This window comes from Taeniopygia guttata, chromosome 9, assembly GCF_048771995.1.
Source record: "Taeniopygia guttata chromosome 9, bTaeGut7.mat, whole genome shotgun sequence".
Taxonomy (NCBI): domain Eukaryota; kingdom Metazoa; phylum Chordata; class Aves; order Passeriformes; family Estrildidae; genus Taeniopygia; species Taeniopygia guttata.
Window position 1 is genome coordinate 20038011 of NC_133034.1, and position 24694 is coordinate 20062704.

The following is a 24694-nucleotide window of genomic DNA, read 5'->3' on the forward strand; positions in this document are numbered from 1 at the left end:
TTGTGTCTGCTGATCAAAGGGTCCTTTGGCATCCCCAGCCAGTGAGATTCAGTGCAAAGGGAATTTTCAGAAAGCTCATTAAAAATGTACGATATTGTGGGGGAGAAAGCCCAGAGATAAATCCTTAGAGATCATGTTACTTTAATAGAAGTTTTTACTTGAAATGAGAAATACCTGGATGCCCACTAAAAACAAGTTCTGTATGGTTCTTTGCACCACATTCCCTAAAGAATGTTCTTTGTACCACATTCCCTGTTTGAGGATATGGGAAGTTTATAAATTCTGGATTTATGACCTGTTTTGTTTCTTGTATGGAGATCTTTGATTTATCTCAGTGTTTGCTACTGTACAATTTACCATATTAAAAAAAAATCAAATTATGGATTTCTGCACCTTAGATTCCTATGGGTTGTATTGATCTTTCAGGGCCTTTCATGTTTTTTGAAGTGTGTAAGACAGTGAAGCCTAAATTCAGAAGGTGTTTCTGAGGTTTATTCTTTTATAATGTATGTATTTTATGTTATTGATTACTTAGTTGCTACTGTAGAAATGGGAAACAACTTTATTATTCCTCTGACATGACTTGTAGTTAAAATCAGCCCTCTTGGTCCAGTCTTTGGTGTTTCTCACTGATGTTCCAGAAGGGATACAGAGGAGGAACTGTAAAGAAACTTCTGGGTGAGATGTATGAGTTAATTATCAATGAGCTGAGATTTTATGATACCCACAGTGAACTTGTGGGGAATGTTTCCCTGCAGAAGCAAGAGCAAGTGTGGCACTGCTGGAGTGAATTACAGAAGTGAAGTGTAAAAAAAAGTTTAATTTTGAATGCATACTGAATGCAAAAATAATTGCAGGCACAATTACTATAGGTGACTTCCTGTGGCAACTGTCCTCTTACTCTTCCTTCCTCAGTGTAATGACCTGGAGATTGCTGTAGTCTGGATACAACCTTGTGGTTTATTTCAATATATTTGCTGGTTTTGAATTCAATGGTAAAGCTAAGCTTAAAAACAAACAAACAAACAAAAACCATCCCACTCAGGACTGAATGATTAAATTTCCTTTATTTGTTTGTTTGGTGCTCACTGTTCTACCTCCGAAGAGCACCTCAGGATGTGGCTTAGGTCCTGCTAGGGTTTTCCTTGGATCTGTTTTCAATGACTTTCATCCCGAGACAGAGGGACTACCTAGTGCTGTGTGTTTTTGCTGCCCTATTTGAAATATTTTTCTTTTGAAAGTAGTGAACATCAAGGCTGATTATAGATGTTATTTTAAGGAGGCCTTTTAGGCTTTCATTTACACCTTTGACTATTTAATTCCAGATGAAATGTCTAAGCCCAGGGTGGATCGAAAGGAAAACAATTTAATCAACAGGTAGAAGTCCTTGTTTGAAGTAATTGATTGTAATTTTGCTTTGGATTTAGAGAAATCAAACTTTGTCTAGAAAATAACTGTGCTGCAATCTATTAAAATGTTTGATTTGCTACTAAGATTGAATTGTTGTAGTAGAAGAGCTATTTATTTTGCTAATCAGGCTGATTTACTGCTTTGCTCTGCTTTTGTTAAAGCACATAACCTTTATTTATACAAATTAAGTTTTTATGACTTTTTAGGAAGTTGCATGTTGATGAATGGTGTGTTTCTAATTTATTGTGTAAAAATGCATTTAGAGGAAGGTGTGTATCTAATGCACAAAATCTTCACTTGGTTTGCTGATGCAGTGGACTAGATAAAGAGTGAGACTTCTGCATTTCAGACTAGGGAAAAGTGCTCTTTTAACAGTACTGAAATGAACTGACTTTCTTGTTCAGTATTTTGGGATTAGTAGGGGTTTGTACTCTCATAACTGGCAGATAAATTTCTTATCCATGAATGTCTGGAGCACATGCAAAGCACTGAAGCCACTTGAATGCAAAATAGTTGTGGTATTAAAAATAATTTCTGTGCCACTGTAAAAACTGGCCAGTTAACACTTTTAGTTCATGAACATTCTGCCTGTGATTTCCAGCAGTTCCACTGATTGCTTAGTTTTCTTCAAACTGTAAATATTGCTTGATTATTTAATTTATATGATATTTTTTCTAGTGGCTTCTATCAGATTTTGGTACAGGTTGCCAAAATTTTAATTTTAATTTGCAATTAAAATCTAAACTCAGTTTTGATGTGGTATTTCTATAATATCTATATCTGCACTGTGTTTTCTTGTCAAAACACTGAAGCATTCCAGTTAGAAAATTGCAAAAAGATTTTTTACTCGCTTTTAAAAAAAATGTAAATTCTTTGCAAATATGCAAATAACTTCCTGTTTTTGAAAGGAATAAACAGAAATGCTTCTGTAGTATTCTCTCGTCTGCTTCCCTCATGCTGTGAGGCAGCAGCACTGGGCAGGGGACACAGCCCTGCTCTGGGCGGTGGAGACACTGCCCTCCAGTTCTTTTCAGGCACCACGATTTAGTTGTGTTTTGTTCTAGCTGGGTTTAAAATTTACTGTGTGGTATCTGTAGGGATGTGTATTTTAATGTTTCTTAATTCTAAACATATTTAATAATAATGTAATGGAAGTGTCTATCTACTTTACCAGAATTTTTAAGTTGACCCTATCTCTGTTTTGGCTTTTTGCATCTCTCCGGCCATGAGTAACTCAGCTATTCTTCTTGGGTAGCGCCCACAGTTTTTCTTTACAAGAGATTTGGTTAATTTAAAAGAGAAAAATAAAAGCCTTAGGAGGATTTGGGTGGAGTGCCGGAGATAGGACTGCTGAAATTACCTCACCAGGTCAAGTCTGCTGGTGACTAAGGATGAGCAGGAGTACCTTTCTGGTTTCTTAATCAAAAGAAATGCAGAGGTTGGCTTTAATGCTTTTCCAAGTACACCTCTCTTCCTGGAATGTCACATGAGAGATGTGACATGTTTGTACACGGAGAGTTACATGTGAAATCAGACTGCCCCTGCAGTATGAAGTACCACCAGAAAGGAGAAGCTGCTGCAGTGTTCCATTGCAGCACACTGCAGGAATCCGGGCTTATTTCCTTATCTTACCCTTTATGGCTCTGCAGCTTGTCTGGGACAGAGGAATTCCATGCAGTGATGGAGCCTTTGTAGGTCGCTTCCATACATGTGTTACTGACACTTGACACTGTTGGTGCATCTCTGGCATGAATTATTTGCACTTCCTTTGGCTGCCTCCCTTCATCCACACTCATCTTTGCCCTGGGAGCCCATGGTCCATGCAGCCACTCTTCAAAATTTGGTGAGAACATTTGGCAAGTGTTTTGAGGACTGGCAATTGCTCAAGTCAGTTAAGAATTTTTCAGTGAAGTCATTACACAGTGAAGTTATAAAAATTAACTCTTCATATGCAGGTGAAAGTAAATGAGTGTATTTTGATTTTTACTGCTTTACAGGAAGTTATTAGAAACAAAAAGATAAAACTAGTAAAGTTCTCTGAATCACTGAATTAATGGATTGGCTAAAAATGCCCCATGGAAATTATCTTAACTTAACCGAAGAACAAATAGTGCTAATTGCTCTTAAACTGAACTTGTTTAGTCTGCAGCTGTTGCAGAATAAACTGCATCTTTTTTGTTTTTGTGGGAGAGGGAGTGTCACTGTGTAGGTGGCGAGCACACCCAACCTGCTACAAGTCCAAGACTTCTCTGAAAAGGTGTCAAAGCCACTCCAGCAGTAGTATTCCTGGGAGAATATGGCAAGTGGATTTATTTCTGGGTAAAGCTGCTGTAAAAAAAGAAGGGGATATGTTAAATGGGTCAGAAGTGCTGGTGTTTGAGATGTTTTTATAATTCCAAGATTTTACTTGTTCCTTAGGCAGTGATGAAAAAGATAAGGCAGAAGAAAAAGTCTGATAAATGATTGCAGCTGTACTATGTCATACAACAAAAAATATATGTATTGAACCTTGTTTTTATCTGATACAGTAAACACTCTCTTCTGGAGTGCAGCAGTGTATAAACCTGGGTTTTTATTACTTGTTGTTGCATCATTATTGGGTTGCCAAGTCCTGTGCTGTATAGAGTCTGTGTATTTATTAGTGCTAAATACCTCATACTGTTCCATTTCAACATTCTGCCACTGACTTGGAAAAATAAGGCATAAAGTATCCTCAAAAAAAAAAAAAAACCAACCCAAAAAAACAGGGAAGAAAAGCCCTTGACTAGGTGTGACTGAAATAATATCTACAGTGTTCTGTTTGGAGATGAACCAGACCCCAATATTTGGTGTTTGATATTGAGAGGAAATACTTTTGCTAGGTGGAGTATTTTTGACAAGTGTGTTCGATACTCCTCGAGGCCCTGAGCATTTGTCACTTGCTTCCTTGCTTAACCAAAGTATGTTAGCATGATCACAAAAGAAAGCAGCAAAATTTGCAGGCCTTCTGTTTGTTCTCCATCAGTAAAAGGAACTAAATATCTGTAGGTTCAAATGGAAAACAGAGGCATAGCTTTTTTTTTTTTTTTTTTTTTTTTTGAGTTCATAAACATTCATCACTTTTTTCCTTTTAAAAATGAAAACTGGGCTGGTCTGTGGATGCTTTAGTGAATCTATATCAGAGCAGCAAAACCACATCAGGTGTAAATCTCTTCAGTGATGGTACCTACCTGGCATATTTTAATATTAAGATGTGGGTAAATTTTCCATCTTTTAACAAGGCAAAAGATAAGGAAATTTTATTTCCCAGAGACCAAGAACAGAGGTCTTGAGTTTGTTACTTTCTCTGACCAGTCTAGTAGATCACATTGATAAATGTGAGTTGACTTAAAAAATAGAAGAAAAGTCCTAAATCCACCAGTTTCATGAAGCCCTGTCAGCAGTTACAGAGAATGAGAATTCTGGAGGTGACTGCAGAGGCAGAATTCTGTAAATGAAATTCCCAAATGGTGAAATTCTATCCCCAGCCTATTCCAGTTTGAACAAGATTTGCAGGATGCATAGCTCAGCCAGTTTCAGATTCCTGGTGTGAAACAATCAAGATAAGAATCAAAAAGTAAAGAAAGGGAAAAGCCCTGTTAGATCAAACAGTATACACTAATCTTTCTCCTTAGGCAGAATTATTCCTTCCAGAGTCCTTACTGGTCTTGTTTAAAATAACAGAAGCCCCATGGCACCGAGAGTTTCCCTTGTCTTCAGCTTCATGATTTTGTCATGGGGATGTTTTTCCTGGTTAGCTAAAATGTATTTGCAGCTACCCAATCTTCACCAGACAAACCGAAGACTTGCCCTTAACATTTGCTCCTGTGAAATTGCTGTTTTTTCTCCTGTTGGTGATGTTACATAGCTGTACTTGAGACTGATCCTTTAACTAACACCAGCATTCTTCTTTCTGCTTTTTAAATTGTTTGTAAAGTGGTGCAATAGGTTATGTAATCCCACTTTCACTTGTTTGTAGGATAAACACCTGCTGTGTGTTGTTCTGTATGTGTAACACATAAGTTCAAAGGGATATAAATTGAGCTGTACAGCTGCAATGACCGTAGGAAATCCAACAGAAAATATTTCCAGTGAAACAAAAATATTGACTTCACTCATTTTGGCAACAAAATAAGTTTGCTTAGGGTTTTTTATGCTCATTTTCAATAGGGAAAAATCTTTTCCTACAAGCAGGAAAACCAACATAATTGAAATGTCAATTAACATATGAAACAGTATTTTTAGAAGAAGGATTTTTTTTTTTTTTAATTTCAGGATATGCCACCTAGGTCTGTCTTGGAGGTACATAGTTTAATTCTTCAAGTGTATACATATAGCTAAACCTTCTTTACTGCTTAGGACAGGCTTGAATAAGGGCACTGTTAGGTTGTTACCAATTAATCATGGCCTAGTTGATGATCTTTGTAAAACCTCCCTGCTGTGGTTTCGTTTCCTGAATGCTTGGTTCTTTTGTCTATGTTGTCTTTGATGAATCAAATACATCTTTTCCTTGGTCATGCTTAAGTTCTGTTGTTAAAAAAAATAAACAACCAAGAAACAAACCGAAGAACAAGTGGCATGATTATATTCGTTTAATATGCTGCTGTTGATTAATGACTTCAGTCCATTTTTAAAATAGATGTTGTTCTCCTTGACCATAGTGCTAAAGTAAATATTTTGCTATGTTTCTCTCTGTACTGTAAGCTCCTTATTCTTTGGAACAGGTTCTGGTGTCTCTTACTCCATGTACAAGTCTATATTAATGCAACTATTTTGCTATTCGGTCAGTGTGACAGACAAACAGCTCTGGTATCCAAGTGGCTTGAAAAGACAAGAGAATAACAGGTACCTGTTCCATGCAGTTAGTGTCTGTGCTGTTTCTGGTACAGCTCGTACCTAGTACATCATTCCATGTTTGCTGAAGCTGTTTGTGCTGGGCTCGCTTTCGTGAGGCACCAGGCATCCTTTGGAAATGTGAATTTTGATGATGGAGCTATAGGGCAGTGCTGCTCCTGCATTTCTTCCCTTTCAGGGCTGTGTTCCCTCTTCCTTCTTGGGCCAGTTCTGTCCTCCTCTGACACTGCAGTGGGATGCTTCAAGAGCTGAGTGGAAGGAAACTTAATTTTTTTTAGAGGAAAGGAAATGTTGAGAAGACCCCGCTGGGAGAGGGTAGATGAGGGTAGACTTAGATCTCCGCACACAAGAGCAGTCGGATGTTGGCTAGGATGGGACTTGAGCTTAAAACTAAACCAAAGCCTTCAGGTGAGGCACACCTTTGAGCTTTTAGGGACAAGAGACGGCTCCTTTGGAGATGAGTGTGCTGTCCCTGTGCCTTCTGTGACTTGAGGCCGGGCTGCAGGGGAAGCTTCCCTTCTCAGGGGCAGGAAAGCTGGCCGTGCTGATGAGGAGCACAGGCCTTTTTCCTATACCCTGCTCTGCAATTTGTCACAGCTCAGTAGCTGCTGTGTAAGAATAAGTTGTCCTTTTAGCAGGGATGGCTGCATAAGCAGTGTATGAACAAGGGCAGCCCTCTCCAGGTAGGTTTTAACTCTTTGTGAATCAGAGCTCTCACTTGAGGTTGAAAAATTGCTGTGTTGGAGAAGTGATGGAGACATGGAAAGAGCAGAGGCCAAAGGTTGTAGGAAAGATGATATCATCTGCTGGTGGCATGGTGTGGAGATTTGGAAAAAGGAAAAAATCCTTGTGTTGCTTGGTCTTGGGCAACTTGTGTGCTACTTAGAGGGCCTACCTGTACAGGAGGAGCATCATCTGTAGGTTGTGTGGAAATATGACTGAGACGCAGTAGTTGTTTGGAAAGGTGATACAACTGCCTGAGTACATTGCTCTTCAGGTGTTACTCAGTTTTGAAAGTTCCTGGGGAAATGAGATACTTCTGTAAGCACAAGTGCATCAGCTTTTGTTGACCAGTATTTTTGAAAAATAATTTAAAAAAAGAGAAATTATTCCTTGATGCGTGTAATTGATGATTTCAGGGTATTCAGTGTAATCTTTTTTGGCAGTGTGAGCGGCTTATGTTTTTCTCTGGCTTTGCACAAAATAATAATAGTATAATAATTTTAGGAAGAATCTGGAACACATTATTATAAGTACCTTATTTTAGTGAAGCTGTATCCCAGGAACACCTGGAGTGTATGAGCCCAAGCTCCACTGCCAACTTTGCTTTTGGCCTCTGGTACAACTTAAAGTTTTCAGAAAAATGTTTTCATACCTTTTTAAGTCCTTTTGAGTTTTAAGAGTAACTTATAATTTTGAGGGTTATTTTAAAGGAATTATTGGATCCCAGCTCTTCAGCCTCCATGCTACTACTATCACAAAGCCAATATCACAAGCAAGGTAGATTTTTAGGAACATTTTGGAATACCTTTGTTTTTAAACCTGACCCTTTGCTGCAAGGGCAGGTATCCTGGGAATTATTCCTGCAGTGGGCAGACAGAAGGCAGCCAGCCTTCCTACTGTGTCCTCAGGCAGGGAGAGTCACTTCAGCACCGCTGGGTGTGCCCAGGGTTCAGGGTCAGTGGCCACAGCAGGACAGCTTGAGCCTGTTGACGTCAGGCTGTCTGCAAACACCTCTTGCAGCAGAAACCAAGCCCCACTGCATTGTCTGGATGTCCTCAGCAGCTCCTTAGCTTGGCTTGGCACAAATGTACATCTGAGCTGTTAGTTTGAAAGAATGCCCTGTGTGACTTCTGGGTGCCCTAAGAACTAAAGGTGGCAGTGGTACCACCACTGAGGGAAACCCAGCCAGGGCTCCCCTGGTGCTTACACACATTGAGGTTGGAAATAACACAATATTGTCAAGTCCTTTTATTATTTTGGGAGATTTCCTTATGTAAACATTTTAAGCCTACTTCCAAATGTGATGTCTGTGTAAAACATGTGTCTCACCTCACCAAATCATGGCATATTTGAGACACAGTTTTAATTAATGCAGTAAATTAAGCTTGCTACAATCTAGATAAGCTCTTCTGCATGGCTACTGTGAATCCCAAAGCAGAAGAATATATTGTTCTGAAACACAGTCTCTGTCTAAAAACACAGATGAGGCAAGCACTGTTAGCAGAAGGTGATTTTCCCAGGAAAGCAGTTTGAGCTTTGTTCCATATCCCACGTTGGGGATCAATTTAAAAGTCCCTCTAACCTTGCAACTATCAGTTCCCTGCAAACACATTTCCATGTTGGCTAAAGCAGCTGTGGCCTTCCTTCAGCTGTGAATGCTCATCTGAGTTAACTGGGACTGAGTTCTGAGTGGAGGAGGGAAGGGTTCTCACCCCACCAGTGCAGCCGAGTTGATTTAGTGAGCTGGAGAAAGCTGAATTAGTATCATGGGAAATAAGTCAGTTCTTACTTTGAGGAAAGGGAATGGAAAAAAAAATCTGATTTTTTAAAAGAAGTTTTTCTTTGTTGTTGGTGGTTTTTTTTTTTTTTTTTTTTTTTGTGTGTGTCTTGGTTCAGTTTTTTAGGTATGTATTTGAAATCTGTAATAACAGAGTGGTCCCTGAATGTTACACATCACATTTTATTTATTTTTTTTTTTTAGAGAAGGAAAAATCTTTTTCCTATTTGAAGTGTGTTTGCTGAGAGCACCCAGTTTGACAAGTTGTTTTATTATTGATTAATATTCCAGCAATGAATTTAAATTTAAAACTCAGTTCTAAGACTATAAACACAGAAAAATTATTTGCCAATATGCTACTGTTTTGATCAATATGCCAGTAGTCCTTATGTCCACTATTTTGGAAGAAAAACTCCACAAATCGGAAACTATCTCGAATTTTCACCCCCATCCTGCAGATAGCAGGTAGGGTTTTGTGAGTGCTTTAAGGTGCTTTGGCATAAGAGTGCTTTGGGTAATAACTCTATACTCTTTCCCAGTCTAGACTGGGTTTAACTTCATTCTCTAGGACCTTCTAACTTCCAGTTTATGTGAATTGGATTACTTGCTAATGAATTTCATTTAAATGCCTTGCAAGTGAAATGGTGCTGCAGCGCTGCTTGCCTTCCTACCAGCTGATTGGTATTGACAAGATTACTGGGGTGCATTATTGGCTTTTAATGGAGTTGGCCGAGTTGGTTTCCTCTCCAGCAATTCAGCTTCCTTCCCTTTCAGTTGGCTGTGAGCTGTTTTCTGTGATTGCCTCTGTTCTTGACTTTTACAGAAATTGGTGTTTAAATTTCTGCAGTATTGTTTTGTTCTGGTCTGACTTGTCCTGTGTTTCTCATTGCACAGAGAATCCTGTTTCTGTGGGTTTGCAATGAGTGGTTGCTGTGTCTGGATGAACTTTTCTCCAGAATACTTTTTTCTCTGTCTGCTTGCTCAGTTTTTATTCTTTATCCCCTCAGATACCCTTTGTTTTAGCAGTTGATTCATATGAGTCCATGGACATACAGGTGCTTATTCTATGTAAGAGGATTCCTGAAGCATGGAAAGTTGTGTAGCTTTAATGTGATACTAATGTACAAGTTAAGCATTTCTTCTTTCAAACATCTGGAAGGTCAGCTTACATCAGGTTTTTCTATGTTTCTGATGGACTAAAGGTAAAAGAACAAAGATCAGGAAATAAAAATTACTAAATTGACAGAGAAGAGCTGTTTCAGGTAGAGTTTAGGGATTTGGGTGGATATGTCTCTGGGAAGGTCTTAGATACTCTCAAGGCTTTTTGTAAGACAACCTCACCCACACCATGCTCCTGGGTGAAGTACAGGAGCAGTCTGTGCATGTTATTTTGTCACTAGGAGCTCTATTGCTGCCTACCACTTTCTAGTAAAGACACTTTTTAACGATGTCCTGTGTGTGCTGCTGATTCCCCCCCCACACACACTTGTGTGTATTTGTTTCTCCTGAATTTTCTAAGTTGGTATTTGTCTCAGTTTAGCCTCTCTGTCAGAACTGAAAAGCAGATGTTGTTGTAGATGTGCTGAATTGCTTTAAAAAAATTGCCATACATCACTGTGGAACTGTGATTAAAAGAAATAACTTTGGTTTTCTCTGTTTATGTTCCAAGCACAGCAGTGGTAGAATCACCATTAGCTTTGTATGTGCCTATTAACCAAATGAAAGGAAGGATTCAATGGAGTGATTAGTTTTCAATTTAGTCTTTTAAAGTTATTGTCTCATGGTTTTTTGCAGCCTAGCTACTGAGGGGAATATCCAGGATTTAGTTATTTTTAATTCTGTTTTGATTGGGACACTTTTTCCAGATACTGAATTCAGATAAAAGCAGCATACTCAAGGATAATTTAGAAGAAAAGATACAGTGTCCTTAGAAGGCTTTTGTGATTCAGAAGGCACAACATCTAGTGACGAAATTTGTTGTTAAAATCAAATAGCACCAAAATCTCAGAAAGTAGTTTAAACAGTGTGATCCTAAGAGGATTAGAAAGAAGCACAAGTTCACATGGGGAGCAGGAGCAATTCAAAGCTCACGCAAAAAACACTGATTCAACCGTGACACAAACCCAGCATAATGTCTGGGAAGGAGAAAGTAGCACCAATAGCAGCATTTCTGGAAGGAAATGGTTAAACATTTCTGCAAGTAGCATTTAAGGAAATCCTTGCTTTGAACTGATTGTGTTTGGAAACCGGTAGGGACTAACATCAGTGCACATCTGGACTGTGTGTTTATAACCAGATCTGTCACTCTGTTGGTGCCAGGGTTGTTTTTATCTGTGGTTTCCTTGGTACCACACAATTATTGCTCGGTTGATAGCAGCAGCCCAATCTGTGCAAGCAGCCTGGATGTGTATTTGCTGCTTTGCTGAAGGTGGTTTGGTGTGTTGGTTTTAGCCCTGCAGGTGGGAACTGCCTGGCTCATGCAGCCACCCTGGGTTTAAGGCCTGGGGCATGGCTGGTCTCTGTACATCGCGGCAGGGTAGGATGCTCTTCACAGGGAGATGATGTCAGGCGTTGTACAGAGTGTTTGGCCCCAAATCTCCGAGGGACACGGGCATCAGTTATGTCATTTTGTGCAGAAAAACTGGTGTGGGCAAACCTTGTAAGCACTGGCTCTGAGCACACGTTGTGCTCATCAAAATCATCTTTCTTTTCAAGTTGAGGGGAGCAGTTTTCAATTGATGTGGAACACGTCAGTCACCAGGCAGTGGTGAGCTGTTCCCAGCCCCTCCAAGATGAAGGATCCAAACTCACAAGCTGCTGTGCGTTCTTCGGGTGTGCTTTATCAACTTAAAAATAATCCACCAGATGCCCTTTAAGTGTCATGTAGAATAGCTGTTACTACATCTGGGCCTCTGTTTAAATCACTGTAACATGCTGGAATATAAAGGTGAAAGATAGTCTGAAATCAATAAATTATAACTGTCACTTGCATTGTTTCAAGGTACATGCCAAAATCCAGTAAGATAAATTTGGAAAGGAAAAAAAGCTGCTGATGAGGTGTTTGTACTCGGCAATTGATTCTGAAGAAGGACATTGCAGAGTTTTCTAAATGTTTACACGTCGCTTCAAGCGCCCTTATTTAAAACTGGAGCCTACAACCAATTAACATTGAGTGAGGAATGAAGTCAGTGAACCCTTTCTTTTCTAATTCTCTGCTCTCTTGAGTCTTTGCTTCCAGCTTCTTTCCGTGTCACTGCCCTGTTTAGATGTAAAGCAAAGGACAAGAAGTCTCTTCCACGGATCAGGCGGAAAGGTTTCCCTCCCTGGCTTCGATGATAAGTACTGCACTAGAGATTGCACAAGGGCAAAGAGATGTTGGAAGGAGACAGTTTGGGCAGTGTGTACTGAAGAAAGCCTTTTTTTCCTTGAAGAAAATGGTTTATGTCTGTGCAATCATCCCTTTATTTATGTTTGCGGTGTTCCTTCCCAAATGGAATAACCCAAATCAAGCGTCGCACTCAGAAGCAGGGCCCTCCTCTGCCTTTCTCTGCACACAGCTTTCATCATGATTTAGATTGTTCTCAAAAGAATATTGGTTGGTTGCTGTTTTGTTCTGCTTTTAAGGAAAACACTTGTTATAAGTAAATAATGTTTATATGGGGTCTGCAGGGTGGGTGTTAAAGCTTTCTCTTCTCAGCTGGTCAGCGGCTGTGGAAAAAAAAGGTTTCTGAGTAGCCTTGCATAGGCTACTGTACCTCCTGAGGAGTGGAGTTTCACTCAGCCTATTTACATATTTTCTGCAACACAAGTACAACTAAGCAAGGAAATAAGAGCATGTTGGCAAATTCTTTCAATTCCCAGCATTCCTGCATTCCTCAGCATCCTCTGCAGTGCCTCTTGCTTGCACTGTGTGAAGGTGATGTTACTGCCTGCCTTGTGGGGTCTTCTAAGAATAAAATAAGCCCAAATGCTGCAGCTTTTTTTTTTTTTTTTTCTTTTTGGCTGGGTCCAAAAATGGCTCTATAATGAATGATTTCCTGCTGGTTGAGCTTGAAAATTGCATGTGAGAACCTCGTGTTGATCATGAGTCCCATAAACTATAGTTACTCTTTACTCATAGTAAAAGTTTATTGACCACAGGTTGCAGATGCTTGGTAAAGAATTTAATCTAAAAATAGTCTGGTAATACTTCATTAGTCACCCGTGTCCATCTGTCACCCTTCCTGCTCTTTGAGTGGGTGATTAGATTATGTCCTAAAGAAAAGTTGTCTGGCAAGTATTTGTATGGAGGGCAACCACTCAGGAATATTAGTGTGGATAAAAATCATTTGTCACTGATGAATAAAAATGAATGTTGTAGTGGATGGAGCTACCTCATATTTGGATGTCAAAATCTGTGTGCTTATACTTAGTTTTTTATTGTAGGGCGCATAAAATTACTATTGACATGTAAAGAAAATTACTAAAATGTAGGAGAGTTGGATTTGTTTGGATTAAGTTTTTCTTTGGGTTTTAAAGGTGGACAAGATTTCTCTTGAATTTTGCACTATGAAGATTTCTGTTATTTACATGTTGTCAAGTGTTGATAGCAGTTAGTGTGAACTGGTGTTTTTTTTTTAATCACTGAGGTCACTGCTGGAGTTGGTAACTCTGGGGCACACCTGTGTATATAAATGGAGTTATTTAGTGCAAGATGTGTTAGGAAAACAGATTTATTTTTCTTTTACTGCTTCACAGTGGATATAACCATTTTGTAAGTCATACTACTGGAATGTTGGTTTTTGTTTGGGGCTTTTCAAAGTGTTTAGATGTCAGTAGCTGTGGTTTCAAGATAATAAATACTAACATTTCCCATTTTATCTCCTTATTTCCCTGTCAGCATCGCCCTTCTGTGGCAAGAGGCACCCGAAAGGAAAACTTCTGCATATCAATGCACTGCCAATGGTAAGTACCTTTTTTAACTGACTAAAGGTGGCATGGTTTCTCTCTGCACACATGCCATTAGCAGGCTTACACTGTAAATAGTATTTTTAGAATAACTACTTTTTAGTATTTAAGTGGATTATTTTCATTTTTTAAGGAACATCTAGACCATTACACTGTTTGACAGAAATATTACAATTACACCTGGTTTTATCCTGTGGAAAATAGGGCAGCATGTTAATTTTGAAGTGAGAAGAGTGACTTGACAGTGACATAGCTCATCCTGTTGGTAACTGGTGTTGCTTCCTCCTTTGGCCCAGAGCCTGTTTGGGGTGAGCTGTAGCCAAGCCGAGTGTTCTCTTGCCCCCACTTGGGAGCTCTCTGCAGATTGTTTCAATACTAACATCTTTTCCCAGAAAAAGTACCAGAACCAGCTCTGCGCTGTCAGGTGTATTTTAGTTCAGCCCATTTGGCAGTGTAAGACCAGTGAAGTTAAAATCTTAGTTTCTGTAGAAAGGGGCAATCTTCTTACTCCATCTCTGAATGTTAGTGTTACAGACTGCTGCAAATTCATATTTTCAGGCTATGCTTATGGTTTGCTGGTGCTTCCTGACAGCTGTGCAGATGGAAAGCAGAGCTGAGGCCTGAAGGGGAGGACTGGAACTCACTGCTTCAGCTTTGATCAAACAACCTCTTTCTAGCAGTTCTGGTATCTTATGTTGTCACAGTTGAGGTGTACAAGAGTGGTACCTTCAGCATTAGCCTTAAGAATTAAATGCATAAAGTGCCAGTGTGAATTCTGTATTTGAAGCATCTCTCTCTCCTTGTGCTCAGTGCAGAAGTTAAAGGCGTAATGTTTTGAACTTTTTGCTTTGAAAACTCAATTTTGGATCTGAGAGCTGAGCTGGTTTCCCTTGGTTTGCATGTGGAAATGGATCTAAAGCATATGTAAATCAATTACAGCCTCACTTACATCTTTGCAACTCCACTGTCTTTGCCTTGTGAGGAAAATGATGCTCGAAGTGTCTGCATGGATATAACTCCTTTACTTTGAGGTAGTGAGAAATTCTAACTCCCAAAGACATCATGGAGTGAAATGTAATATATTTGTTACAAAGTAAAGCAAATAGACCTCTGAAATCAGAATATCTGCATCAAGCATGGATGTTGTTTAATAGTCTGGTTTTTAGGTTGAGTTGATATGAGTAGAATTTATATTAATTTGGGATGAACTTCATGAGGGAATGGATTTGTTGAGTGAGAAAGAATAGCGTATACCTGGTCGCTCAGACTGGTATTTTAACTTTTCAGTCCTGAAATAAGCAGTGCTTTCAGTCTTTTCTAGTATTGTTAAATCTTTATTGTTGTTGTTGACCTTTTTCCAGCAAAAAGCTACTCTGTTTTCTTTTTATTTTGTAGTGGTTGAGTGTTATTTTAGTTATGATTTAAGATACTGATCTGTATTGCTGCCTCTCTTAAAAACATGACTCATTTCATATTAACCTAGTCCTTATACTTCATAAAATTTTAAAATTCTGTGAGACTGTACTTGAAATGTTACTGCATTTTGTCCTAATTTTCCCCCTACAAATTATATTAGAAATTCAGAATTGCACAGTCTCAAGGGCATGGTAGTTGTTACAGTGATCATAAAACATACTCAGCTGTTACTTGCAGTGAAGTACTCCCCACTCTTGTCTTTGAGGGCTGTTTTTGTGATATAAGTTGTTATACTTTATTATTCAAGAGATTTCTAAACCATGACTCACCACTGATTAACTTTGAAATAGTTTGAATGTAGATTTAAGAGACAAGCTAGACATATTTTTTACCATCCCCAAAGTAATTGTGACTAAACCTGTACAGTAAGAGACTTTGAGGTTTTTATGTTTTTGTCTTTGCTGTGTGTAAACAAAGTGTGGGCCAGAGGTTGCTGAGGTAAGCAGGTTATGTACATGTCCCAGACAGGCTTTGCTTTAACCGTGGTTGCCCATGTTCAACACTTATAATTGAATAAAAAATTAATTTCTGATTCCCTTGAGAAATGGTTGTAGCATTTTTGGTCATGTTTTAATCTTGATTGTCAATTCCATTTCTTAGTAGTAAAAAACCCCAAAATAACAATTGGCACATACTCCATCCTCTTCTCTTGTTTTCTTAGACTTTGAATTTTCAAAGTAATTAGAAGAAGCTTACTTTTTGTATCATATTATGTTACGATATGTATACATATGTTAACTGATAAACCAAATAGGGTAAAATACTAGTTACTCCTTAAAAATTATTGTAGTTGTTGGCAATTCTTTAGAAAATTAAATATTGATATTGTGATATAGCATGGCTGTGTTCAGTGGGTATAAGTTCTCCTCCCCATTTTTCTAGCCAAATTTAATGTTCCTCACAATGTCAAAGGAAAGCTGCAAAGGCGTAATGAAAAAGGCCTGGTAATTGCAGGAAAGTGTCTCTTGCTACTTTTCTAGTATTTTGAAGGTTTATCTAGGGGCTGATACTTGGGTACTTAATCTGTGGTCACAAGAATTAATGAATGTGTTGGAAACAGAAATTTAAAGTCTTGGGTCTAAGCAAAAGATGACATCAGGATTTCAACAAGGGCTTTAGGAAATAAATTTTCTTATTGTGTGATGGAACCTGTATCTTTCCCAAGAGAGATTTTCCATTGTGTCTTGCAAGGCTTCTTTGTGAGTTTTGGAAGCAAACCATTTTGCCTTTCTGCCTTTGCAAGTCACTGAAGCAGGTTTGTGTGTGTTCAGATAAATAATGTGGGAATATAGGAGTGTGCTTATCTGTGCATGTATTTATACACACTTATAGATTTAGAAATACAGAATGGACTGTGCAAAACCCAGGAGCTTACAGAAAGGTGGGAGCTACCAGTTTGTGACTGTCCTATGACAGCTTGCTGGGATGGGTTTAATTTTGCAGAGGTAACCAGAAAGGGCTGTGAAGGGCTCAAGCAGGACCATGTGGTGCCCTTCTCACAGGCCTCCTGGAAAACACTGTGTCCAGGTTCTGAGCCTTTACATGGATGGGTTGACAAAGATTAACACCCTGGTCAGTTAAAAAGTCCAGTGCAGAAGAGAATAGAGGATATTATTGTTTATTACTAGCTGGCACTGGTAAGGTCTCAGGATGGAACACAAAATTACCTAGTCCCCAGGCAAGCAGAGTCATCAACAGCTAAGGCATGTCCTCACAGTCTTGTGGGGGAATACCAAGTAGGTGATTTAAATCCATTCTTTTCAGTGCTGCCTACTTCTAGGTGAACAAACATCTTACACTGTGTTTGGAGGGTGTAACACACCTATTGTGTGTTCTGTCAACTGTTCCTACACTTAAGAGATGGGATAGAACAGCTCTGCAGGCTCTGAGTCTCTTGGGCCAGCAAATCCATGGGTGCAACATTTCAGTGTAATTACCTACAGGGGATTTAGCTCAGAAACAGCAGGAGGGCTTGGAGGAGCTGGGGAGAATGAGTAAGTCACACACTAAGTGAAGGCACTGGAAGATGTCTGCAAAAATTTCCCCAAGATTGCAGCAAGTTGTTTTTCATTTTAATGCCTTCGTGGTGCCTTCAGGTACAGGTCCTGTGACCTTCACACTCCTTAGGAGACAGGTGAATGAATAAATGCATATAACTATTAGCCTGTGCTTCCCCAGCAGCTAAACCCATCCAAATACTGATCTGCCAGGCCAGCATGTTGAAATGCTTCCATGCAAAGGAAGACAACCAAGCGAGGGGATATGAGCTGGACATTTGGGGTTGGTGAGGAAACCTTGTCTCTGCTGGCACCTGCCAAGGGTGGCTGGAGGTCTGTGCTTCTAGCTCCAAGGCTTTTGCACTGGCATTGCAAAACTGGCTTTGTTTCAAGAGGAGCTGAATGGCATCTCTCAGCTAGAGGTGTCTAAAATGACTGTCTGCAGATGAGCAGCTCTGTGTAAGGTGGTGGAGCTGAAGATTGGTTGTCATTATACTGAGAACAGGACCCCTGCTTTCCAAAGTTTATGAAACTTGACAGTACTAAAAATGTTGCCCTCAAGAACCTAGAATAACTGATTCAAAATAAATAACCCTGCAAGACTAAGGCCCTTATTCTATGAAATACAAATGCATGTGCCTACATGTAACGTTTAGTGTAGGAGTAGTTCTTTTGCCATATAAATAAGGAGCACTTGCATGCATAAAGCTAAGCAAGCTTGAAAGCACTTTGAACAGTAGGGCCTAAAAGTGCTCATGAAATTTACTGTTGAGGCTATTGGTTGTACAGTTTATGGAGTGCAGCCTTAAAAGGATAAAAAAAGTTATTTCTAGCAGGTGCTGAAATAGTCTAAAATAACCAGCACCATGAAGTTTTGGACTGTTCTGGTCCTTCTGAAATCAGTGAATGCTATTATTAATGCAGGAAGGTGAAGAGCAGTGTATTTTGTCTGATAATTTGTTGTGGCTAAACAATTGTATTTAAAATTGTTCATACATCATTCTATTTATTGGATCAGCATGAATTAGCTAATCTAGTGGTTTATGTGTGGAAGAGGAAATACTACCAATAATGTGATACAAAGGCAAAGTTCCATCGTGTGGTAGCGTGCAAACTGTGGTAAGCATTAAAAATCGTATGTACACTATTCTGTACCATTTTTGGAAGGGTTTTGGAATTTTCTGTTTCTTTTCAGAGAGCAAGTTAAATACACTAGCAAGATTCTTTTCTGACTGAGAGGGAAAACACCCTTTTCTCCTTTTTCTGTCATTAAAGTTCCACCACTGAATGAATCAACTGAAAAGGAAATGAACGTCCTTTAAAAAAATTGAAGTGTTGGCTCTCTTTTGAAGTAGCATTTGTCAGAGAACTTTCTCTGCTGTTTCTCTAAGCATTTTACAGTTCAAAAATAAGCTTTGACTAAGAATTCTCGGCAAAATCATAAATATGTAATTATCTAAGCAGCTGGGATATTTAGCCCCTGGCAGGTGCCCAGTGCAGTGCAAGAGCAAAGGGAACTGGGCCAGTATCTTGAGCTAGAAGAACATCTAAAACAGGGTGAGGGCCATTGCTATTCCTTATCTACTGCCATTTCTAGGTTTTAAATCTTAAATGTACCTGAAAAGAGGCTGTTTCTCCTGCAATAGATTGTCTTCTCTTACAGCTGGCTTTGTTTTTTTCATTGTTGTCTTCCTATGCTTCATCTCCCCTGCCTTAGGTTTTTTCTGTCTTTACTGTTTTATACTGGTGTTGGTTCAATAGATGATAGTAGTGCAGTTAGCATTAGATTATATCTTACTTGATCAGCATGCCATCTGCTTTAGAGGGGAGGGAAATTTTGTGTTTCTGCTCTGGATTCTCTGCCATATGCCTGTAGTGAAGTTGTATAACCTGAAATGACCTTTTTCCTGCTCTATTCTATGAAAGAATTATAAATACAGCATAAAGTCTTCTCAACATTGACAAAGTTTGTTGCACAGTCAAAAAATTAAACTGGCTTTTGGGTGTACATGAAGTAGGATGTTAGAGAAAACCCAAGGACGGGCTCTTTTGTGTCCCAGCACATGAGTGTTGCCATCTGCAGAACAGCAAGGCTGATTTCACAGGAGACCATGTCATTGTGTCACTTGAATCATCAGGCCTTGATCCTGGTTTCCTTCTTGTCAACAGAAAGTTGGTGTTAGCTCAAGTTAACAAAAGTAAAAGCTGCCCTTATTTTCAGCAGTGCTGGTGCTGGGAGGTAATGAATATTGCTGCAGAACAATAGGAAGTCTGTAGGCTGTGTGGAATGACACTGCTGATGCTGACTCCTATTTACTCAGGAGAATCAGAGACCTGCTGGCCTTCAAATCCAGGACCCTGTGTGGCCATCAGCATGGATGGCATGGCTAGAAGCCTGTATCTGCTTTTCAAGTCTTCTGTTCATCAAGTGGATAGAAGCAAAAATTGTAGCAGTGGATTAGTGCACCCATATTTGTAAATAAAGGTCATGTGTAGCATTCTTATTGTAATTTAGTGAACAAATGTAAGAAACTATTCAAGACAAGGGATTTGAATCCCATACTGAGCATGTGTATGTAGGATTGGCATCCATGAATTTAATATTCACACAAATAGAGGGTATTGATGTCGAATGTGAGCCATAATTGGAATCTTTGACCTTAATGATATTTATGAAATCTCCTTGCACTTTGGGTTGTAGATAGACCATATTTTATTGCAGTCTACATGTATTTTAAAAATACTTTATCTGATGTTCAGGTGTTTAACAACTGCTTAAAAAAAAAGCTAAGTCCAGTGGCATAAGATAAATTCAAGGCCATCATAACAATGTGAAAAGGAGAGGACTTGAATAAAGCAATGAACTGGGCGTGTGGTGTGACGTGGGGATGGTTCTGTGCAGGGCAAGGAGTTGGACTCGATGACCCTTGTGGGTCTCTTCCAACTTCGCTGATTCTGGGAAACTGGCAAAGGAGCTTTTATAAAATCAGCCATTTCACTTGCTTGTAACTTGCTTTCTCTTTTAGCTTAGGTGACACTTTTTATGAGAACAGCCATGCGCTTCTGGCAAAGGGCATACAGTAAGCCAAATTTCATACATGATGGGCTATGAAGAAGTGATTTTAAGTGTCTGCTTACTGATGAGAATCCAGAATAGAGTCACTGGTGGTTAAAATGAACAGAGGGCAGATCAACCATTAGAGCAGAGTCTTTTTCCATGAATAAAAGAAACTATTTTAAAACTATCAGGTACATAACACGCAAATTAAGGGGAAAATAGATGGTCAAAGGTTAAAGAGGGAATGAAAACACAAGTTTTATGGTCACAAGATCAAATGAGGCATTAGTTAATTTTCCTTTTTTTGGTGCAGTTCATCAGGAGTTCAAGTAATTCAACCGAATGATTGAACTGGAACAGGAAAGAGTGCCAGAAAAAATGGTTGCTAATAACATAAACAGAAAAAATAATCAAATGAAGTTATGACTTGATGTCAGCATTTCACATTAAAGTGAATTTGAAAAGGCTGGAATTCCATCCTAATTCATGGAACCTGATTTACATAAGAAAACAAATTTGTAGCAAATATTCTTTTAACAGCTGATAAATTATTCTACTAATAAGCCATCATAATGGATTTAACCAAGAAGTGGCTGAGGCTCAGATAGTGTTTTCTGGAGACTGACCATCTGGGAAATTGGAAGTAACCTGAGTAGTAAGTAAGGGTATTTGAACCGTGAGGAGGTGACTTAATTACGTAAATAGCAAATGGAAACCACATTAGGGATTCTGGGGTTTTGCTCTAATACAAAATACAACTTAATATTTCCTACCATTGATACCCCAAGGTGATGTGCTGCTCTTTAGGCAGGATCATTTTTTTGTACACATTTCATACTACTTATGATAAGCAAGTAACTGCTATGTGTTTGAATTTGTGACTGTGCATGCAACTTAGAACAGATTGTTGGCATACCTTTCCACTGGCCTAATTTCTGGCTTCTTTTATATTTAACTTTTTCTAAAAACAAAATCCTTTTTTTGCTGAACCGTTCAGTTTTGGTTATTATTAAGATTTTTCCTATGCTGCTGCAGTTCACGAGGTTCCTGTTTTAAAGTCCTCCCCAGTTGGTGAGCAGACTCTTGCATGTCCCAGTTCTTGTCTCAGACTGGGAGCTGTGGTGAATCGGCTGCTGGGGAGCAAAGTTGCTCCCACTGACCCATCCAGTTTTGTTTTAACGTCCTTTTTGCTGAAGCTGACAAATTTCTCAGTGGATTGGCCTCCTCATTGCCCACAGGAACAACTGTTGCCATTTTGTTCTGGTGGTTTTTCTTTTGTTTGGTGGCTTGTGTTTTTTATTATTCACATGTGTATCCTTGGTGGTCCATATATTTCAGTTGAATTTACTTTTCATCATAATGCAAACTACCTAAACTCCTGATTTTTTTTTTTTTTTCTTGCAAAATGCCCATGTCAAGGCAGTTGCAGGGTTTACCCTGTTGAGGTTGATTTGCACTTGGACTGTCTCTGTTAAAGCTCCCCATTTTCATCAGACTGCTTTTCAGTCTGTCCACAGTTGGATATAGATTGTGACATATTTGGAAGAGGAATGAGTGTTATATGTGATCCTCTGAAATATCTTGGACCTGATGTCCAAGTGTCTGGAGTTCGTGGGGGTTGGGTTATGAGGGAACTCTGATATGGGGCAGAAACTGTAGCCTGGGAGAAAACAGTGTAATGATCAGAAACACTATAGTTCAGCAAATTCAGAAGCACATAAGCAAGTCCTGGACTCATTTTTTGTCTGATTTGGAAGACAATTTAATCTGTTACGTAAATCTTTAAATTTATGCTTTGAAAAAGGAGTGTTATGTGCGCAAATTCTAAATCATTCTGAAAAGAACTCGTGGCGTCTATACATAGCAAACCTATGGCGAAAAAAATAGTCATTTTTAGGGTTCCTGAGGTTCTGTTGTTACCCCAAGATGGATGTGGGACGTTTTGCAAGTGCAGGAATGGAGAAACATCAGGAAAGGCAAATCTCGAGCAGAGTGTTACTAGAAGTGCCAAGTTACGGCTGTGATGTGTGACATCAACTTAAAAAGATGTCAACTATGCAGGACTCATAAGTTAGGAACCTCTGTGCTTGCTTTTGAAGAAAAAAGCATTGCAGCTTAAGTGAAGTCAATTGTTCCAGATATTTTTGTGACTTAACTGGTGAAAAATCTGTGGTGATTTGTAGGCACAGTGCTCTGAGTAGGGAAAGGAGATTGGACATCCCTGGAGCAGGTCTGGGTCACAGAGTAACACACTTCCTTCCTTATTCTCTTGCCCTGGTAGCATGGCAGTATGTATTTGCAGTGCTATATCCACAGGAATCTTCCACTGGAAAATTAATTCATGCTAGAGGAATTATTTATTTAAAATAAATCCAGCCTTGCCTCACGCATTTCCCTGGCTACACCCATGAAAATTGTCAAGAGGTCAACTTAAAAAATTGCCTGGAGGTCAGCTGCAAAAGGGCCTGTTAAGGAAGTGTGTGAATTCCCAGCCCTTCCTTGGACAGTTTATGGGAGCTGAGGAGCACTTAGGACAATTGGGAAAATGATGCTGTGGCTCAATTCCACAAGCAGCTCCCTGCACACTGTGTTAGGGTTGAGAAATACCAGTGCAGTCTTACCATGTGCATGGTTTTAGGGGGTTTGAAGAGCAGTTTTGTGGCTACCTCAGCTTTAAATTCGGTGTGATACACAGCGCCTCTGCCAGCATGTGTTGAAATCCTGTGAGAGTGCTATAATTAGGAAGCGTAGTTGAAGAATTGGGTGAAGGAAACACTTGCATTCCTTAAGTACAGAGGATTTGTCAAAAAGCAAAGTGTTCCCTAACTTGCTATGAATTCCTAGGAGGATTTCATGACAGACATCTTGGGTTAAATGGAAAGGAGTATACTGAAAAGGGGGAGGGGGACAATTGTTTCTGTTGTAATTTGTGAATGCCATAAAATCCTCCAAAATGCATCATTTTGAAGTAGGGGTTTTGCTTCTTTTTCCTTCTCTCATTTTATCTTAGTACAGGAGGATTGTAGGATCTGTAAAGTGTGGTCTTCACTGTAGGAAATGCATCTGTTTATCACTTTGAGTCAAATCTAAGCGAGCTATATGGATGGTTTCAGTAACACCTAGGAAAAAAATAATTTGTTTTGGGAACCTTAAACATACTAAATATTTGCTGAGTGAAGCGTAGCCAGGCAGAAGTGCCTGTGAACGTTTTGCCTCGCACTAGGATAATGGCTGCAAATTTCTAGAGCTTCAGCTGTTTAATAAGAAATTCCCTAACTCAGCTCAACAGCCATAGCCAAGAACAGAAAAAAGTGCCTTTTCCTGTGATGCTTTTACCTTCCCTCTCTCAGCCTGTTCCTGCAAAACACTTCCCTGCTTGCTCAGCTCTGGTGTAGCTCAGTGCCTGTGCTTCTGCTGGGCTCACTGGGGCTGAGCAAGTTCCTGCCTGTAGGAGGCTGGTTGCTATATGGCTGGAAAATAAGAGAATCCAATTCTTTCACTGCTAGCTCTATGTTGTTTTTTTTTCCAGACACAATTAGACTCGTTACATAGTTCTTTATCTAGCTCTTTTCCTAAAATAAACTGGGGGCTAGCATTTGTTCCTCATTTAGTACTGCAAATATTTCATTCCACTGGCCAGAGAAGTTACTGAATTTAGATAAAGATGACAATATTCAACATTGTATTTATCTTAACTCAGTAACAACTGGCACTTTCAGGAATGTCTAGAAAAGCTGTGTTACATCTCAGCGTTTCCATGATCACTGAAAACTCTTCAGTGTATTTTGTCTCCCACAGAAGAGGAATCTTTATTTTTCTTTTTTTTAATGGGTGTGCTAGGAGAACAGACCTGGCAGCAGCAGTGGTGCTGACTCTCTGGAGGGCTTTGGTCCATAAGAGAGAGTAGCAGATGGTCTAACATATATTAAAACAAAACAACAAAAGTCCTGGACAGGAGACTTTGTTGTTGACCTTTGGTGTTGTTTATTGACCTTGTCTGGTGAGATTACAATCTCTTCAGCACAGGAACGAAGTCCTACCTGTTTATGCAACCTTAGCACAATGGGGGCCTCATCTTAAAAAGAGATCTTTTGGATGATGCAGTTGTTCAAATAAATGGTGGTGATAATAATGTTCATTATGTCTGGTTTGAGTTGTTGTGAAGGTTCCTTGAGCAGAGAGAGACGTGCCTGAAGCAGCACAGCAACATTTTAAGTGAAATGAGTGAAGTCCCCATGATCCCTTGCATATGTTGCTTTTTAATTGTCTGTGTGTTTTGTAGATGTTTTTTTTGTGCCGCTCCGTTTTATCCAAGTATGTATAAAACCGCATCAGAGATTTTACAAGGGTTCTATCAGTGCATTTTGTGATTTATACACAGTAGTAAAGATGATGACTGCCAGAGGTTTTTTAGTTTTATATAATCCTGGATTT

The 24694-nt window shown here is 39.3% G+C and overlaps 1 protein-coding gene across 3 annotated transcripts in view; it reads left to right on the top strand.

The window, feature by feature from the left end:
- Nucleotides 1-24694, top strand: part of TBL1XR1 (TBL1X/Y related 1) — a 103574-nt gene that overhangs the window by 33383 nt on the left and 45497 nt on the right. For all 3 annotated transcript variants that reach the window (XM_030280824.4, XM_030280825.4, XM_072933561.1), the window contains exon 2: nt 13662-13726. The gene's annotated coding sequence lies outside the window, so the exon portion shown is untranslated. The remainder of the gene's footprint in view (nt 1-13661; nt 13727-24694) is intronic.